We start from the raw sequence: 16,237 nt of genomic DNA, 5'->3' as shown, positions 1-16,237 counted from the left end.
GTCGACGTAGGCAGTTATTCTGGTAGTGAGTAGTACTAGTAGGGTGGAAGATCTCATTGATGCTAGTGCTACTACATGTAAAGTCGTATCTCATTACAAGTATTACATGCTCTATTTAGAACAGTAATAGCAGCAATAATAAAAGAAGAAATTAAAAGAGGAAGAAGAAAAAGGATTGGTCCTTGACCTCCCAATCAAATCGAAGAGAGTAACAAGCTACTCTACCTACAACCAGAGAGGTTCGTCTCTATCATGATTAGAGTATGAAGCTGCCTCCTTGGCTACTTTTCCCACCGGTGGCCGGAGCCGCGATCACATGACGCTGCACGAGTTGGGGTTCTCGTCGTCGAAGAGGCGGTACGAGTCCTGGAGCGGCGGCGGCGCGTGCGTCCCCGGTGGGCTGTAGTAGTCCTGGTAGTAGGACTCGGGCGACGCGTGCGGGTACGGCATGTAGAGGTACGATGGCGACCATTGCTGCATTGGCTGCGCCTGCTGGGAGTAGGCCTGCTGTATCATGGAGGAGGAGGATGAGGAGTACCCGGCCTGCTGCTGCGAGTAGCCCTGCTCCAGCTGCGGCGCGTAGGAGGACACGCTCGCTCTCGGCTGCGCCATGTTGTAGCTCATCACCGGTTGCGGCGCGTTGTACCTCGGCGCATGGGCCGGCGCTGGGGGACAGGGACCTATCCGCCGCAGCGGCTGCGCCATCCTTGGGCTTGCTCTGTTTCTTCTTCTCCTCGCCCTCGTCATTGCCGGCCTCCTTTGCGGGTTCACTCGCGGGCTCGGCCTCACCGCCGTCTTTCTTTGACTCGTCGCTTGGTTTCGCCTCCTCCTGATTCTTAGCCTTCTTCTCAGATTCTGCTTCCTTCTCCGTCTCAGTCTTATTCTCTGGGTCCGGGCTTTCTCCTGCTCCGGCTTCTTGTCGGAGCTGTCGGCCTGCGGCTTCTTGTCGGCCACAGCAGCATCCTTGCTGCCGTCCTCGGCTGGCGCAGGGTCGGGATTCTTGGGAGGCATGTGTTGCCATGGCAGGGCCTGCTTGCCTGACTTGTAGAGCCTCTTGATGAGCGTCTCGGCGTCCATGCTGCCCGTCACCATCACCTTGTGCAGCTGGGCATCTACCTTCACGTCCTGCACGCCTGAAGTTGAACATCCCAACCAAAACACGCGACGACCACTTGGTTAGTTAATTAAGCCGGAAGACACACGAAAATGCATCGCAGAATTGGGGCGAGGACCTGCCTTGGATGTTTTTGAGCACCTTCCGGACCTTCTTCTTGCAGCCATGGCAGTGGATGATTTTTTTTTGAGAATCACCGGGGGGGGAGCTCCCCCACCTGAATATATTACTCAAAGGACTGCCGCGGTAGTGAGAACAGCATTACATAGGCACGGTGCACCGTGCAGAAAGGTAGGAACGCCACGAGAAGACGTCCTCCTTGTCCTGTGAAAGCACAAGACGATGAGACCAAAGATCCAGAGCGGAAATAAGGTTTCTAAGTGTTATTACAGAACTTTGATCAATCGTCCTAAATACCATGTCGTTTCGAGCAGACCAGATCATCCATAGCAGGGCCAAGAGGACTGAAGGCCATGTGGAGGTGGGGAGATGAGTGGGGATAGCGACATCCCGGAGGTCTGTGATATCGTCAGACGGGGGCAGAAGGCCAAGACGTTGCCAGATCTTATTGGCGAGGGGGCATGAGATGAACAGGTGGTTGGAGTCTTCTGGCAGCCTCACACACCGAGGGCATATATCTGAGACGATTATATGTTTGTGTGCAAGGTTGCACCTGGTGTTGAGGCGGTCTTTGAAGAGCAGCCAAGCAAAGACTTTGAGCTTCCGAGGAATCTTTGCGGGAGGAACGGAGCATGATGATCATGCTCAGGCTGCTCCATGAGGGCGGCGTATGCATGTTTGGTGGAGAAGGCAATGCCGTGTCGAAGGAACCGTTGGTCTTCCCCAGCCGAAGGCATGAAATCCTGCAAAACAACCACGAGTGAGACAAGTTCTTGTTCTGCCGTAAGAGAGAGACAGTTATGGAGGTTAGCTTGAATACCAAAATGCAAAATGTTAGCCACTTTAACCAGCTGTAGAGTGGAGTGGGAGAATAAGTGGGGGAAGGTAGTGGCCAAGGGTTGTGGAGTCAAACAGGTATCTAGCCAAAAGTAGGTGTGTGAACCGCTGTTTGTCAACACAAAGGTTATATTTTGAAGAGAGGCGAGCTGTTGTGAAATTGTGCAGCAAAGGAAAGAGGTTTGCGGGGGTGGGGAGACTAGAGCATTAGGGTGTTGGAGATCTAGCCATTCTAGCCAAGGGGTTTGTGTAGTGGAGAGGGCTTTGGCAGTGAATTTCATGAGAAGGCAGTTGTTTGGCACATGTAGGTTTTTGAGCCCTAAACCACCGCATTTTTTTGGTAAGCAAACATTTTTCCATGCAATAAGACATTGAGCACCTGAGCAAGCGTCCTCCCCTACCCAAAAAATGCTCTCCTCAGCGAGTCCAGAGTTTTGATTGTTTTCTTTGGGATGCGGAACACAGACATCAAATAAACAAGGATTGAGTCCAGGACAGAAGAGATGAGGATGGGCCGATCACCTTTATCAAGAAGCTTGGCACGCCACCCAGAAAGTAGTTTCCTAGCTCGTTCTAGGAGAGGATTGAAGATATTAGTGAGGTGCCTGGTGGGGGCAAGGGGGAGACCTAGATAAGTTTGCGGGAAGGAGGCGCAAGAGCATCCCATGGCCAGGGCGATGTTAGTAGACGTGGTTTCGTCGGTGTGTAGGGTGGCTAGGGTAGTCTTAGCAAAGTTGATGGTGAGACCGGTGGCAAGTGCAAAGGTGTTTAGGATGTTTTTGAGGGTTGAGGCGACTGCAGGGGAGGCGGCTGCAACGATGAGCGTGTCATCGGCGTATTGGAGGACAGTGGGAGGCAGGTGGGAGAAGATGGGATGGTGGAGTGTAGAGTCTGAGTTTTGGAGGATGAGCTGTTGAAGGAGATCGGCGACGATGAGAAAGAGATAGGGAGAGACTGGGTCGCCCTGTCTCAAACCATTTTTGCATTGGATCCATTTACCCGGAACCCCGTTCAGGAGAATGGCCGTTTTGCCGGTGAGGAGGATGTTTTGGATCCACTGGCGGAAGGTGGAGGAGAAACCCCGCACAACCAGAATTTTATGTAGCGCAGGCCATGCGACAGAGTCGAAAGCTTTTCAGAAGTCCAACTTGAATACCATGGTAGGTTTTTTGCGAGAGTGGCAAGAGCTAACGAGGTCGGCTGCGAAGACAAAGTTTTCAGCGATGTTTCTACTAGAAATGAAGCCGGTTTGATTGCCATGAACTAGCATAGGGATGAATGGTTTAAGACGAGATGGGATAACTTTTGCAACAGCTTTGATCGTGCAATTTTGCAGCGAGATGGGCCTAAAAGTGTCAGGGGAGGTCGGCGCGTTTTTCTTAGGGAGGAGGACAATGTGGGCATGGTTTAGACATTCTGTGTCAGCGGTACCTTGGTGGAAATGTGAGAACAAAGGTAGAATAAGGTTTTTTGCTAATGGACAGAACGATCGATAAAAAGTAGGTCCAAAGCCATCCGAACCCGGGCTGGCTTGGGGGTTCATAGTGAGAAACACATGCTTAATTTCATCTTCAGAGAAGGGTGCATCGAGGGCGTGGAGTCCAGACACCGTGTGAGGGTATATAGATTTTAGATCAAAGGTCCAGGTTGTCAGGCCTGGGGTGCCAATTAGAGAGACAAAGAAGTCTCTGAGAATTTCCGCTTTCCGGGGATGCGCAGAGTATTCGGATCCGTCACGTGTGAGGGTGAATATTTTGTTCTTATGCAGTCGTTGAGAGGCTGATATGTGAAAGAACTTGGTATTTTCCCCTCCGTGGATAGCGCGAGAGACTTTAGCACGCCAGCGCCAGTATGTCATTTTCTCGTGGATGGTACTCTTGAGCAAGGAGATGTTGATTTTACGAGTGAGCGACTCTAGCTGAGTTAGGGGTCTAGTTTCTTCAACGAGGTCTAGGGCTGTGATTGCAGCTTGGCCGCGAGCCTCGCGAAGGTGGGTGGGGATACGAGAACGTGCCCAAGTCTTAAGGCGGGCATGAGATTTTTTGAGCGCGGAGACGAGAGAGGCAGTAGCATTGTTTGGCGATGAGGGATGTGCAACCCAAATTTGAGCAACAATGCCTTGCAGGGTCGGGAGTTGGCCCAGGCCGCTTCGAATTTGAAAAAGCTGGATCGAGGGATGGAGGTGGTGACGTGGATGAGGAGTGGAACGTGATCGGACGTAAAGCGGGATCGAGAGGAAAGGGAAGTGTTGGGGAAAGTATCTGCCCATGCAAGGTTAAAAAAGACTCGATCTAGCCGTTCTAGGGTGGGGGAGGCATGGTTATTGGACCAAGTGAACCTGCGGTCCAGTAAAGGCAATTCGAGAAGTGCTAGGTTATCTAAGGTTTGGTTGAACGCGTTGGCTTCGGCGGGGTGGAAGGCGGTGTTATTTTTTTGGAGGGTAAACGGATAAGGTTGAAGTCGCAGGTGATGAGCCATGGGGTGTCATCTGGTTGTGCGATAGAGGCGAGTTCGTCTAAGAACGCTAACTTGAGGGAGCGCGAGGAGGGAGCGTAGATGTTAGTAATGGCAATGTGGTGTGCGCAGGCAGTTGATTGGAGGATTAGTGTGGAGGAAAAGGTTAAGTGGGAGAAGGACACAACTTGGAAGGACGCAGAGTTGACGGCTGAGATGGCGCCACCCGCGGTTCCGACAGCTGGCAAGGAGAAAACTTGGTCGGCCTGACGTGGTAGGAAGGATCTTGTTTTACTGTCGGAGAGAGAGTCGATTTTTGATTCTTGTAAGAGCGTAATGTGCGGTTTTGTTGTGATTAGTTCGGAAAGCATGTCAGAGCACTTATCGTTATCACCAAGTCCTCGTACATTCCAAGAGCAGATTAGAAAGGCATCATTAGTCATTGAGACCGATCAGGCACCAACAGACAGAAACGTAGTACAGCTGGCATAGAGTCACAACGGCTACAGGTGAGGCCAAAAGTAGCATAGGAACATGCGACATAGGAAGCGAAAACCAAAAGAACAGCGATCTAACGACGCCATGCAGAAAAGCTAGGTGAGGCAGAGGTCGCGCCATAACTCCAGGGTGGCGAGGACGGCTGATCATGGAGCGGTGTCGTCACCAGAGGCACCATCCTCGGAGCCAAGGATGGCATCTAGCTGCTCGTCGTCAGCGCCGCAGAGCAGAGCAATGGCAGCAAGGTCTTCGGAGGAGGCAGGAGGGGCGTCGGGCTCGTGGAGGCGTGCCTCTTGGATAGCACGGCCAATGGTCGTGTCGACATCCGCAGCGGAGAGGCGTGCAGCCTTGGCCTTGACGGCTTTAGCAAGCATGGGGGAGTAGGTTGCTTGCTTGCCAGCCAACCGCGCACTCCGCCGCAGCTTGTCCTTGGAGACGGACTGATCGCGCTCTGACTTGTGGCGCACCTTGCGAATGATGCACTCGTGGGTGTCCAGGTCCTGCAGGGGGAGGGCTGCGTCCAAGGGTACATCAGTCAGCGGCAAATAAGCAGAGGGTGAGAGATTAGATTGATTGAGCACGGGGAGGGGGGTGGATTGGTTACCAGCAGCACGGGAGGACTCGCCCGCGGTGAAGGTGAAGGACGGAGGCGCAGCAGGAGCGTCTGCAGGAGTGGGGACCGTAGAGAACGCACAGGCACTGGACTGAACCAGCGGGCCGGCGGTCAGAGGAGCGACAGATAGGTTAGTGCACGGGGTAGGTGGCACCACGGCACCCACCTGGGCAACCGGGCGTATGAAAGGTGGGGCATGAGTGTCGGAGGGGAGTGCATGCACCACGTCCAGCGAGTCTGAAGCGGCATGCAGGAGTGGTGCATGCATGTCATCCGAGGCGGCCGAATCGTCGTCGGAGATGATGAGAGGCTGGCGGTGGGAACCATGGAGGGTGAGAGGTGAGGCCAGTGCTGACTGGGTTGTGTCGGACTCGTGAGGCTCATAAGGGGCATGGGGGCGACCGGCCTAGTGCCACCGTAGGTGGGGTCGGCGCGCCACCCCGCACGTATCATGGAGACGACAGGAGCAATGTGAGTAGGGGAGAGCGGCCGCGGAGAGGCTCGCTGAGAGGGAGGAGCAGAGTCACCGTCAGAGGATCCATCACTGAACGGGTTGGCACCATCAGCGTGGTGCCAGCGAGAGACCTCTACAACTTTGGCGATCTTAATCTCGTTTATGGGTGGGATCTGAATGACAATGCCTGGAGGGGTTGGCTTGCCAGATTGGAGAAGGATGAGGGCACAAACCGACGTGTAGTCGATACCGTGGAGGCAGAAGTCGTCAATGGCGCACACGTCACCATGGAAAGTGAGGGCGAAGCGTATGCCATCCTCATGCCATAGCTCATGTGGAAACTCTGAGATTTCGACCTCAGCAAGGTCAGTGTATATGGCAATGGAGCGGTCAACGTGCTCGACCGGCTCAATACTGATAGAGTTTCCCTCGTACTCGATGGGACTGTGGCTGAGCACGTCATTGCGTGCAGCTAGTGTGTGAAAGGTGAGGCAGGAGATCCCCCTCTAGGAGCCGCCTATGATAAAAGCAGGGTTGCCGCAAGTGTGCTGGATGGCTCGACGGATGAGGGGAGTGGGGTTGGGGACTGGTGTGCGAAGGTGGACGAAAGCAAAGTGACGCGGGCAGTGGACGAGACAAGGAGGAATTGCGACTAGTGGCATGTCTCCACAGGGAGGCAGCAGCCCGGCCTCATGGGCCGGGCGGGGCAGATCCTCCTCAGTGTCTGTCTCGGAGACGTGAGACGAGGCTCTGGTGTACTATGAGGCGAGGAAAACGTCGGCGAGCCGGTCCCTTAGCTCCTGTGTGTCGAAGGGTGGAGACTGCGTGTGGTTGAAAGCTGGTGGGAGTGAGGTAGGCGTGGGTGGAGGTGCAGAGGATCGTGGTGGGGAGGGAGGTGGCGGGGCTGGAGGGGCGGAGCCGACCGGAGTGCCGTGGAGGATGGAAGGTGAGGGGACGCAGAGAGCGGGCAAGGGTTCGGAGAAGATGATGGGGACGTCACCGATCATGAGTGTGCGGGATGCGCAAGCCGCCGTCGACGAGCAGCCAGCGGAGTGCATGCTGCGAGTGCAAAAGGCTGGATTAGGTTGAGAATGGAAAGCGTCAGGAAGGGGAGGGAAGATGGGCCAGATGCGGCTGTACCTGCAGTCACGGCTGCGGTGGCCGTTCCTCCAGCAGCGGGCACAGTGGACTGGGTCACGGCAAGCTTCGACGAGGTGATCTAGAGCTAGGCAGTGGAAGCAGCGCTGCTTCCTTTGTGTTGGAGGAGAAGTGTGAGAGCGTCGATGCGGAGTGGGGAGACGGCGAGGGGTTATATAGAGGAGGGGGAGAGGGTGCGGGTGGCTATGATCGAGGGGGGAGGAGAGAAGGGCATCTCTGTACGAGCTCGCCGGGTTGTGGTTGGACTGCACTGGTGACATATCCGCCGTCAGGGCGGCTGGGCCCATTGCGTGTGATAGGGAGCGAGGGGGCGATGGGCAGGGGCGTGGTGACCGAGCGGCCCTCGTAGGCTGGGCAGAGGGATTAGGCTTGATCATGAGGTCTAGATGCTGGTCATGGGTGGCGGGAGGGGACTATGGCGACGGGCAGGCGTGCGGGCTCGTCGGTTCGTCGGTTCCCAAGGCGAGATTCGCTGCAGATACATTCATGGGGGACGCGCATGGGGCGACAGGGGGTGGCGCAGACGTGCCCGGATTAGACGCGGGGCGTGCAAGCAGCTCGTCCAAAATTGGCACGGACAGAGAGACAGAGAGTGCATTCTGGGGGCTCGCGCCAACTCCATCCGCATGCGCCGAGCCAGGAGCAGCGTACGGATCTTTTGATAGATTTGGTGGGGCAGGGGGCGCCGCACCGCCATCATGATGCATGGGGTGGGCCAGCGGTGCATGCGCAGTAGGGCGGACGTGGTGCAAGCGTGCGACCGAGGTGGGGTGCAGTGTCATGCGGTTCTGGAGATCCCGACGCTCAAAAGGGCCAAGAATGGAGTCTGATCGAGGGGGCAATGTAGGGTAAGAAAACTTAGTGTAATGATGGAGAAAACGACTGCAGTGAGCAACGGCTTGTTCGAGCTGGTCAAAGAGGAAGATCCGAAACCCTTCAAATTCTATGGACCCTAGGTTGAGGATTTGAATTTTAATTGATCGGGAGAGGACGCCAGACTTATACACATGCTCATGAACTTTGACTGCTAGAAAATCTTGTTTGACCGAAAAGCAGTGGTTTAGGGCAGATTCTACTAATAGTTCATTAGGTCTAACATTAATAGGTATGAAGGTGACCCAAAACAAATGCGTGTGGTGGGTGTAATTTGCATGTGGTGTAAGCTGGCAGGAGCGGATAACATTAAGCATACGGTAAAAAAAGCTTATACCAGGCCGTTGACGACGCTCCTTCGAGAGAACAATATTTGTGGACGCAGGTGGTAGCAGAGCAGGATCGTCTGCCGTTGGCGAGGAGGACGTAGGCCCGATAGACGACGGCAAGGCCGACCCCGATGGTGAGCATGAAGCACGCCCCGTAGGCGCAGGCCAAGGGAAGCGGAGCAGGATGCCCAGCTTGGGAAAGTCACCCATGGAAGCGATGAGCGCGGCAACGCCAGGCGAGGCCACAGTGAAGGAGAAGCAGGAATCTCCGTCGTCCGTGATGTTGAATTGGTGGTGGGTGCCGCCGAATAGGCAAGCTTGGATGAGACCCATCGTGATGGCATCAAGGGTGAAAGGGAATTGTATGACGCGCGCATACATGCGGCATCCATGCGGTTGGTTTGGTGGACGCTGGGAGACGAGCGAGCAACATTGTGCCCAAGCTACGCTTTCAAAGTGAAGACCCAGATCCTCTGGAATTTGGAGCAGGTGAGCCAACGACATGCATGTGGCAGTGTGGGGCGGAGAAGGAGGGATCGGAGGTAGGGTTCTCAAAAAAGAGAAGGAGTATGCGCGGAAGCGAAGTGTGGATTGTGCGAGGATGATCTCTGCTATACGCGCAGAAGCAACATGGAAGCGATAAACGAGGGGAGAGCATTGGGCAACGAAGAAATCAGCGGCAGCACCGCCAAGACCAGCCTGAAGCAGGGCGGCGACGATAGTGGCATCAAGGAGGCGGTGGTCACCCTCAGCACGAAGGTCTACAGGCAGATCCATAAAAAGAAGAAACATGAGCAGCTGAATTCCTTGGATGGAAGGGCATTGGGGTTAGTAGCGGGGCGAAATGGTGTACCTGCATGGCTGGTTGTCCCGACGCCATGGGATGGGAGTGCGCTCTGGGGACTGCTCACCGTTGTCTCGCTTCTTGTTTTGCTTGGGGAGCAGGATTCGATTCTGTGGCTCTCAGGACGCTGGGAACTCAGGGGAGGCAGTAGAGCAGATGCGGTGCTCAACTTATAGAGGTGGATGCGGGGATGGAGTACGACCACATAGGCCACCGACATATGGGCCGGCTGCGTTGCTACTGCGGCCGTATCCATTGTTAGTAGTGCACAGGCGGCGGCGGCGTATCCGTTCCGTTCCTAGGTACCAGGCGTCGTCAAAGAATTCTATGGTATCCTCGCAAAAAAAGGAAGAATTCTATGGTACCTGGCGTGCCCGTGGCTTCGTGAACGTTTTTTTTGACAGTAAATAAACTTTATTTCTCAAATGATGGACAAGCCGTTTACAATAGCATGAGAAATAATGTCAAGAATAGAGTCTTCCCAGAGATGAGAGGATCTACTATGAGTAGAATTCTTTGCTAAAAGATCAGCAACCTCATTCGCTTCCCTAAAGCAATGAAGGTAGGAGACTGCTACAAATTTGGTGCAAGTCTGCTTGCCTTCCATCACCACAGCTGCATCAGTACCATTATATGTCTCTTGTTGATTGAAGGCCTGCACAACATTTAGGTTATCTGACTCCAGTATGAGAGTTACATCCAATGTGTTGCGCTAACCAAGCCCCATTCCTGATGGCTTGTATTTCCGCTGATTCGGCAGTGATCATATGTGGCAGGAACCATGCTGCAGCTGCAATGAACTCTCCTCTATCATCTCGAGCAACCGCTCCCACTGCACCTGACATAGTTTCAGCATTGAACGAGGCATCAACATTGACCTTCACCCATCCTCTAGATGGTTTCCTCCACATCTGCTCTCGTTTTCTAACTAGTATATTAGGTTTTGATGCTCAAAGGAAGTGTGTACACAATACCTTAATAGTAGTAGCAGTATGATCCGGGGACATTATATTTTCTCCCTTATAAAGCTGTCGTCGCTGCCACCAAATATACCACGCTGCAACAGCAAACAATTCTGCTTTTGGCAGCCCGTCCGCACTATCTTGGGCTCTTTGTAGTATTTCCAGGGTTATCGAACCCGACCGGTCTTCGGCGACAGCTTTCTTAATATATTCTTCTAGTCCAAGCTCAGCCCAAATCTTCATCGGTCGCTGGCAACTGAATAGGCAATGTTGGATATCCTCTACCCCAACCCTGCAAACCGGACACTGTGCGGACGTATTGATATGACGCCCAGCAAGAATACCCAAACAGGGCAGTACACCTTTTAGACATTTCCAAACAAAGTGTTTTACCTTGCTAGGGATAGCAAGGCTCCAAACTAATTTCCAGATGGGATTTATACTGGTACTTCCCTGCCCATCCGGGTACTGCCAATGGCATCCATACTGATGCTCAAACTCCACATGATAGGCCGTTCTCACTGTAAATGACCCGGATCGAGTAGCATTCCATGCGATGAAGTCATCCATCACTTCAACCCATAGGGGGATAAGGAGTATTCGTTGGACATCAACCGGGGAGAGAACAAGGTGTAGAAGATCCTCGTCCCACTGCCCAGAATGGGGGTCGATCAACTCTTCCACTCTGTCGATCATAGTAGCTCCTCTTGGGGTTATAACTTTCCTAGTTTTGCTTGTAGGTATCCAAGGGTCCTGCCAGATATTAATCTTAGCGCTCGTACCCACCCGCCATATACAACCCCTTTTGAAAGTTTGGATTCCTACTATAATACTTTGCCAAGTATAAGAAGAACCCTTCTTCAGACCTGCACTTAGAATATCTACATTTGGATAGTACTTGGCACTAAGGACACGTGCACAAAGAGAGTCAGGGTTCTAGAGTAGTCGCCAACACTGTTTTGCTAACATAGCAAGGTTGAAATTGTGAAGGTCTCTAAACCCCACACCCCCTTTTTCTTCGGAACACACATCTTCCACCACGTATACCAATGCATTTTTTTCTTTTCTTCCGAATCTCCCCACCAAAATCCTGCAATTTCATTAGTAATAGACTTGCAGATACCTTTTGATAATTTAAATACAGACATAGCATATGACGGAATCGCCTGTGCAACTGATTTCAACAATATCTCCTTCCCTTGCACATATAGGAATTTTTCTTTCCAACCTTTCAGACGTTGGCAGATCCTGTCAATAAGATGTTGGAAGCAGTCACTGCGGTCTACACCAACCATTGTTGGCAACCCAAGATACTTGTCAGAGAGGGCCGCAGTTACTATATCAAGCTCCCTGCATACATCTTCCCTGACACTGACATTAGTATTTGGGCTAAAATAAACTCTAGATTTTGCTGTACTCACCCTTTGTCCGGAGCTATTGCAATAGGTGTCTAGTACTCTTTTCAGAGTAGTAGCATTATGAGGATCAGCTCTCATCAAGATCAACGAGTCATCAACAAATATAAGGTGGGAGATAGATGGCGCATTCCTACATACTAGTATACCTTCAATCCCACCAATCTCCTCCTCATGAGCAAGCAAGATAGAAAGACGCTCAGAACAGAGCAAGAACAGATAGGGGAACAGGGGATCCCCCTTCCGCAAGCCCCTGGTTGGGAGAAATTCTTCAGTTTCTGTGTCATTAAATCTCACTTTATAGCTGATAGTGGCCACCCATTCCATTATCAGCTCCACCCACCTTGGGTCAAACCCCAGCTTGATCATCATCTATTGTGGAAAGCCCCATTCAACTCGATCGTATGCCTTTAGCATATCCAACTTGACAGCACAATATCCATTAGACCCATGTGTCTTTTTCTTAATGGCATGGAAGCATTCATATGCAACCAGTACATTGTTTGTAATCAGCCTGCCTGGCATGAAGGCACTCTGTGTTGGTGAGATCACTTCAGGTAGGATCTTTTTCTATCTATTAGCCAACATTTTGCAGATAATTTTGTAGACAACATTACAAAGACTAATGGGCATGTACTGGGTAATTACCTCTAGATTTTCTACCTTAGGGATCAGAACAATGTTGGTTTGATTCCACCCAGTTGGCACGTTCTTATTGTTTATAGCAGCTAGCACTTCATCAGTTAGGTCATCTCCAAGAATATGCCAAAATCTTTTAAAGAAGATTGCGTGAAGATCATCAGGACCTGGGGCCTTCATGTCACCTACCTGGAAAGCGCCTTCTTCACCTCTTCCCTAGAGTATGGCGCAACCAAGATTCTGTTCATCTCATTTGTAACTCGCGGTTTTACAGCATGCAACAGATTCTGGTCAATGTTAGGCGAGTCAGAGTGAAACAAGTCGCCAAAGTAATTACGAATTAGGGGGTTGAGGTTATCATTACCCTCAAACCACCCGTTATTATTATTTCTTAACTTCTTAATCAAGTTTTTCCTTCTCCTAGCAAAAGCGAATTGGGTAAAATACTTAGTGTTATGGTCACCCCTGTCGGTGTCAAAACCGGCGGATCTCGGGTAGGGGGTCCCGAACTGTGCGTCTAAAGTCGATGGTAACAGGAGACATGGGACACAATGTTTACCCAGGTTCGGGCCCTCTCTATGGAGGTAATACCCTACTTCCTGCTTGATTGATCTTGATGAATATGAGTATTACAAGAGTTGATCTACCACGAGATCGTAATGGCTAAAACCCTAGAAGTCTAGCCTGTATTACTATGATTATGATCATTGGCCTCTACGGACCTAGCCCTCCGGTTTATATAGACACTGGAGGGATCTAGGGTTACATAAAGTCGGTTAAAGAGAAAGGAATCTTCATATTTGGTCGCCAAGCTTGTCTTCCACGCAAGGAGAGTCCCATCCGGACACGGGTAGAGTCTTCGGTCTTTATATCTTCACAGCCCATCTGTCCGGCCCATGTCCAACAGGCCGGACGCCCGAGGACCCTTTAGTCCAGGACTCCCTCAGTAGCCCTTGAACCAGGCTTCAATGACGAGGTGTCCGGCGTGCAGATTGTCTTCGGCATTGCAAGGCAGGTTCCCCTTTCCGAACACTCCAAGATAGTCTTCGGACGCAACGAACATGTCCGGATCTGCAATACAAGTACCACACACAACCGCAGGGAGTATAATATTTCACGAGTCCAATCCGCTGACAACTTTTTGTAATGTGACATCACGTCCGCCCGGTCATTATTTCGGACCGTCTCTTGTCCTGCCGTTCCATGTTTCGAGGCGCGTTTTTTGTTGGCACGTCTTGTCGAAGCAGACATCGTGTCCCCTTATTGTGGAATTCTCATCAATATGAGTGTGGGTAACCCAACCGTCCGTTGGCATGATTCCTTAGGAATAGGCAGGTTTTCAGGCTTAGGAGGAGGCGTTCGATATCCGTTGCCTTTATAAAGGAGCCAAGGGTTGTCTCTTTCTTTTACTCCGACCCTCTCCTCAGCCCTTCCAACCTTGAGTTCCAGCACCCAAGGTTCAACTTCATTGTTTTCAGCTTCCCAATCATGTCCGGACCCAGCCCACAGGGCCGATGGGTGGCTTCCTCTGTTATAGAGGAGGACATTGCGAAGCTCCAGGCGGCCAGATACCTGACCGCGGAGATCGCCCACAGGCTCCCTATTCAAGGACAGGTTATTCCTACTCCCAGATCCGGCGAGAGGGTCATATTCATCTCCCACTTCCTCCGAGGGCCAGGATTCGCTCTTCATCCCTTCGTCCGGGGGCTCATGTTTTATTACGGACTAGATTTTCACGATCTAACCCCATATTCTTTTCTTCACGTTTCGGCGTTCATTATCATGTGCGAGGCTTTCCTCCGTATTCCCCCACACTTCGACTTATGGCTCAAGACCTTTAGTGTGAAGCCGAAGGTATTCGACAGGAAACAAGCGGAGTGTGGCGGTGCTATGGTGAGCAAGCTTACCAATACTCCCTGGCCAAAAGGCTCCTTCACCGAAACTTCCAACCTATGGCAGCGGGAGTGGTTTTATGTTATTGAACCCCGCGGTACCAAGTGGGCAGCTATACCTGCTTTCCGGTCTGGCCCTCCGTTACGGCTTGCATCATGGATTAATAAGGGGCTGGACTGGGGATCAGTTGACGAAGTGCAGACTCTACAGAGCCGCATCCGGAGCCTCCTTGAGAAGGACATCAATCTTATCAACGCGATTCAAGTAATTCTAGTCCGCCGGGCCCTGCCATGCCAGCGACGGCCTCTCCATATGTGGGAGTTTAATCCGGAAGGACCACAGACCCTCCAACACTTCTTAGGCACTATGCACAAAGGAATGTGGAAGTTGTTTTTCGGGAAACGAAAACAGTGGCCGGACACCACCGAGGACATCGGCCTCGACTGCAACCATCCGGATACCACGTTAAGCGCTCAACTGCTGAACAATTTTTAGTCAAGTATCCCGTAATACGATACTGAGCAAACTATCTTCTTCCAGGGATGGATAAAGAAAGCGGAGCGAATTAGGTGTTCGGCCCCCCTTCCCGAAGACTTAGTGGATCCCGTGCTAACAAGGATGCTCGCCCCGGCACCATACCAGGTGCCCGTGAAGGAGGACAAGGCGGAGAGCGGGAAGACCAAAGGTGGCCTCTATTCCGAAGGTATATCAGACACTATGTCCGGGGAGATCAAAGTTCCCTCGCCCGAAGACAAAAGTGAAGGAGAAGCCAACATCCCTTTTCCCCATGGTAAGAAAAGGGGCGCCTCCGAAGGTTGGGAGGAAAAGGCTCCTAACCGAGGCAAGATGCCACTGTCGGGCAGCTCGGGCTTGGAGGACGACGTTGCCGCACTGTTCCACAGTGAGGACAAGCCTTTAGCTAAATCGTAAGTGAACAAGGGTGTTTTAAACATATCCCGTTCCTTTCCTGTTACAAAGGTAACATCTAGAATATATGTTTTCGCAGCTCGGCACACAGTCTTCTTCGACAATCCTCTTCCTCGGGGGATCTTCTCCCGGAGATGATGGAAAGCAAGACGCCTCCACTGGCCTCCTCGCCCAATAGGGCGGACGACTTTGAGTTGTCATCCCGGAGGGTCTCTCCCGATCAACAAGTGGTGCGAGGGATGATGAAGACATTACCCGAAGGTGATACTTCGGTTGCCCAGGGTCCGGGGCCAACAATAAAGGCCCCGGACTGTCCGGTTTATAGCCCGAGACGACTCTAGGGACAATAAACGGCCCCCTTCGAAGGGAGGCCGTACTCCTACAGCAGCTTCTGGGGATCCAGAAGCGCCGGATATATTGACGAACATGCTGCAACAAGCGTCCGTCTCAGAGGAACATCGTACCTTGATGGGTACGGTGGTTGAGAGGGTTCTGTCCGCGAAAAGCGGATTGAATGAAGCCTTCACGAGCCTGCTACGAGGCTTCGAGGTTTGTAATGTAATATTTTTGATTGTGCTTTACTCGCAAAATGCACCTGTGTATAGATAGTAGCCCCTGAGACTCTGATTGGCTTCCCAAGGGAGGAGAGCAGAGGATCAAAAAGATATGCCTAGGAAATAATCTGATTAATTGGAACACAGGCTGTTACCTCCCTGGAGACTGCTCGAACTACAGAGGTTGCAGAGCTCCAGTGGAAGCTTGATGTGGCGGATGATGACATCACGCTTATCACAGGCGGCTTGACGAGGCGCAAGGTATGTCCTTGGGGCAGCCATTACATGCACGTGCTTATAATATTAGCATGATGCTATGAATTGTATACTGAGATATGCATGACTGCAGATAGTACCGCCGCAGTTGAAATCCTTCGGGCTGAGCTAGCCCGGGCCAAGGAGCATGCCAGGATTAGTACTGCGGCTGCCGAGAAGTCATCTGCCGAGTTAAAGACCGAACAGGCTGCTCGGCGCCAATATGAGGAGAGAATATCCACGATGGCGCTTGAGCTAAAGGATGCCGCTAGCCGCTGCGAATATCTCGAGAAGGATA

At 52.1% G+C, this 16,237-nt stretch overlaps 1 pseudogene; it reads right to left on the bottom strand.

The window, feature by feature from the left end:
• Window positions 1–312: 312 nt before the first annotated feature.
• Window positions 313–1,281, bottom strand: LOC109750310 (uncharacterized; annotated as a pseudogene).
• Between the last annotated feature and the right edge of the window lie 14,956 nt (window positions 1,282–16,237).

This window comes from Aegilops tauschii, chromosome 4 (genome assembly GCF_002575655.3).
Source record: "Aegilops tauschii subsp. strangulata cultivar AL8/78 chromosome 4, Aet v6.0, whole genome shotgun sequence".
Lineage (NCBI taxonomy): Eukaryota > Viridiplantae > Streptophyta > Magnoliopsida > Poales > Poaceae > Aegilops > Aegilops tauschii.
This window is presented reverse-complemented; position numbering and strand designations above follow the sequence as displayed.